Raw genomic sequence first — 4,030 nt, forward strand, 5'->3', positions numbered from 1 at the left:
ACAGTGGTTAGCACTGCTGCTTCACAGCTCCAGGTTCCCAGGTTCGATTCCCGGCTCGGGTCACTGTCTGTGTGGAGTTTGCACATTCTCCTCGTGTCTGCGTGGGTTTCCTCCGGGTGCTCCGGTTTCCTCCCACAGTCCAAAGATGTGCGGGTTCGGTTGATTGGCCAGGTTAAAAATTGTCCCTTAGAGTCCTGAGATGCGTGGATTGGCGGGTAAAATATGTGGGGGTAGGGCCTGGGTGGGATTGTGGTCGGTGTAGACTCGATGGGCCGAATGGCCTCCTTCTGCACTGTAGGGATTCTATGATCTGTTAGCTTAGCGAGGAATCTGTGGATTTTCGAACAACCAGCAACTCATTGAGGCTTCTGCCACAGATCTCTGAGTCAGATACCAGCTAGATGTGGACATGTGCTGTGTCACTATATGGTAACTGTGTCAAAATCCTGGAACTCCTAGCAGTGTTGTAAGAGGCCCTTCACCACAGGAACTGCTATGATTCAAGGAAAATACCCATCACCATCTTCTTCACAGAATCCCTGCAGTGCAGAAGGAGGCCATTCGGCCCATTCAGTACACACTGACTCTCCCACAGAGAGTCTTACCCAGGTCCTATCCCCGTAACTCCATGTATTTACCCCACTAATTCACACTAAGGGGCAATTTAGCATGGCCAATCCACCTAACCAACACATCTTTGGACTGTGGGAGGAAACCGGAGCACCCGGAGGAAACCCACGCAGACACGGGGAGAACGTGCAGACTCCGCACAGACAGTGACCCAAGCCGGGAATCAAACCCAGGTTCCTGGCGCTGTGAGGCAGCAGTGCTAACCACTGTGCCATCCTGGAGGACAATTAGGGATGGGAAATAAATACTGGACTTGTTAATGACATCCAAGTCCCTGAACTGATTTTCTTAAAATAACTAAAGGTATTACCATACAAATATTAAAGAATATTTGCTTAACAGATGAAAATAAATAAGCAGAGTGATTTATCATTAGCAGCCTGGCTAGCTCAGCCGGTAGAGCATGGACTCTTAATCTCAGGGTCGTGGGTTCGAGCCTCACGTTGGGCGCTCTCATTTTGAGAAGCACGTGGCACAGTGGTTAGCACTGCTGCCTCACAGCACCAGGGACCTGGGTTCGATTCCGGCCTCAGGTCACTGTCGGTGTAGAGTTTACACATTCTCCCCATGTCTGCGTGGGTTTCCTCCGGGTGCTCTGGTTTCCTCCCACAGTCCAAAGATGTGCCGGTTAGATGGATTGGCCATGCTAAATTGACCTTTAGTGTCAGGGGGATTAGCTAGGGTAAATGCATGGGGTTACAAGGATAGGGCCTGGGTAGGGTTGTTGGTACAGGCTCGATGGGCCGAATGGTCGCCTTCTGCACCGTAGGGATTCTATGACTACAGTGTGCTTTCTATTAATTTATTGAAATCCCATTTTAGTACCAGCACAATGTCTGAGCAGCCAGCTTGCCCATTAGCTGAGGTGGGCACGGTGGCACAGTGGTTAGCACTGCTGCCTCACAGTGCCAGGGACCCGGGTTCAATTCCGGCTTGGGTCACTGTCTGTGAGGAGTTTGCACATTCTCCCCGTGTCTGCGTGGGTTTCCTCCGGGTGCTCCGACTTCCTCCCACAGTCCGAAAGACGTGCTGGTTAGGTGCAGTGGCCATGCTAAATTCTCCCTCAGTGTGCCCGAACAGGCACCGGAGTGTGGCGACTAGGGGATTTTCAGTCCTTCAATGAGGTGTTAATCATAGAAATCATAGAAACCCTACAGTGCAGAAGGAGGCCATTCGGCCCATCGAGTCTGCACCGACCACAATCCCACCCAGGCCCTACCCCCACATATTTACCCGCTAATCCCTCTAACCTACGCATCTCAGGACTCTAAGGGGCAATTTTTAACCTGGCCAATCAACCTAACCCGCACATCTTTGGACTGAGGACTAATGTAAGTCTACTTGTGACACTAACAAAATAAACTTTATGACTTTGTTACCTTGCTCAATTCCAGTTCTCTTCAGACCCATTTATCTTGTGCACAGTTTCGATGGTGATTTTCGGCTGTGTCAGCCTAGGGTGTAATGTCCCAACATGTTCTTGCTGCAGAGGGCTTTTCAACCTCTGTTGCAGTTTGCTGCATTTTTATTCCCAGTCACTGCTGTGATCTCTCTTTTCACGTGTCACCATTTTGCAGCGTTCCCTTTGAAAACCCAAATGTTTCTTTGTCATCAGCATTTTATTCCTGATAGAGTTGTGAAGATCTCGTCATGTTCAGTGGCCTTGTAGCTGGGTTGGGAGGGTTGCTCTAATACGGAAAGGGGTGAAAGATGCACAGGTTAGAATCATAAACTCCCTACAGTGCAGAAAGAGGCCATTTGGCCCATCGAGCCTGCACTGACCACAATCCCACCCAGGCCCTCTCCCCGTATCCCCACGTATTTAACCCCCTAATCTCCCCAACAGTAAGGGCAGGATTTTACTGCCTCCCTCAAGCGAGGCTGGAAATTCCCATCCGGGGTGAACAGATATGTCCGTTGTCCGCCCCTCGTCCACTCCGATTCCGTGGTGGGTGGGGTGGTAGAATCCCAGCGTAAGGGTCAATTTTGCATGGCCAATCAACCTAACCTAACCTGCGCATCTTTAGGTTAGGTGAGGTGGGTTGGCCATGCTAAATTTCCTCTTAGTGTCCCGAGATGTGTAGGTTAGGGGGGGATTAGTCATGGGAAATGTATGGGGTTATGGGGATAGGGCAAGGGAGAGGATCTGGATAAGATACTCTGTCAGAGAGTCAGTGCAGACGTGATGGGCTGAATGGCCTTTTCTGTACTTTAGGGATTTAATGATTCTATTCTATAATCCTATGAAAGCACTTATCTTTGTCTGTTGAAGAATTCTCAAGTTGCTATCGGGACAGGGATCAGGGGGAGTCCAGGATGTAGAGGAACCCTGAACTAGAAGCTCAAATTCCTACAGCACTCCCACCTCTGGTCAACATCCGATAAACTCTGCTGGAAAGCACCTATCTGTCAACGTGAGGTGAAAGCCAGGAATGCGGGTGGCTGTCTGGTGCCCAAGAGCAAACCCATCCTGCCTAAACCTGTCTATCGAATTCACACATTTTTGTTGAGGGGGAAAAAGTAATGAAACTATGGATTGCATCTGCCTACCTCACCCACCCCCCCCCCCCACACACCCCCCACTCCCCATCCTGCCACCACCCCTCTCCCAGCACCCCAGTTGGCTACATGCAGGTGCAGAGAGAAGATCGTTCGAAATGGAAGCGGACGAAACGAATAGTGTATAAAACTAGGTCCATTCTTTTTTATTCATTCGTGGGACATGGGCGTAGCTGACTGGCCACTCCTAGTTGCCCTTGGACTGAGTGGTTTTCTGGGCCATTTCAGAGGGCGGTTGAGAGTCAACCACATTGCTGTGGCTCTGGAGTGATATGTAGGCCAGACCAGGTAAGGACGGCAGATTTCCTTCCCTAAAGAACATTACTTGCAGCTGCTCTGATTATCGGTTTGAGAGTCAAAGCAACAAAACTGTGACTGGCAGCAGCTTGAAATCTGAGAGCAAAGGTAAATGTTAAAAACCTGACTCACTTGTGTATAAAGGTATATGGTCAATGATTAATCTCTTTGATCTTGTCCATTTTAAGGAAGGTGTGGGAAGATAGTATTTCCTAAATTGACATTTCATCACAGGGATTAGTTTGGCAACAGATCATTCAGCAATTCCTGGAATCCTGAACTCAGTCTATCATCTCTTCTCCTTTGTTCTTTTTTTAAATTAGTCTCACAAGTAGGTTTACATTAACACTGCAATGAAGTTACTGTGAAAATCCCCTCGTCGTCACACTCCGGCGTCTGTTCAGGTACATTGAGGGTGAATTTAGCACGGCCAATTCACCCAACCGGCACGTCTTTCAGACTGTGGAAGAAAATCAGAGCACCCGGAGGAAACCCATGCAGGCACGGGGAGAACATGCAAACTCCACACAGACAGTGACCTGTG

General features: G+C 49.2%; 1 non-coding gene across 1 annotated transcript; it reads left to right on the forward strand.

Annotated features, from left to right (window-relative positions):
• Positions 1 to 1,008: 1,008 nt before the first annotated feature.
• Positions 1,009 to 1,080, forward strand: trnak-cuu (transfer RNA lysine (anticodon CUU)). The gene has a single exon. It is a non-coding gene; the product is annotated as a tRNA-Lys (tRNA).
• Positions 1,081 to 4,030: the final 2,950 nt, after the last annotated feature.

This window comes from Mustelus asterias, chromosome 22, assembly GCF_964213995.1.
Source record: "Mustelus asterias chromosome 22, sMusAst1.hap1.1, whole genome shotgun sequence".
NCBI classification, from domain to species: Eukaryota; Metazoa; Chordata; class Chondrichthyes; order Carcharhiniformes; family Triakidae; genus Mustelus; species Mustelus asterias.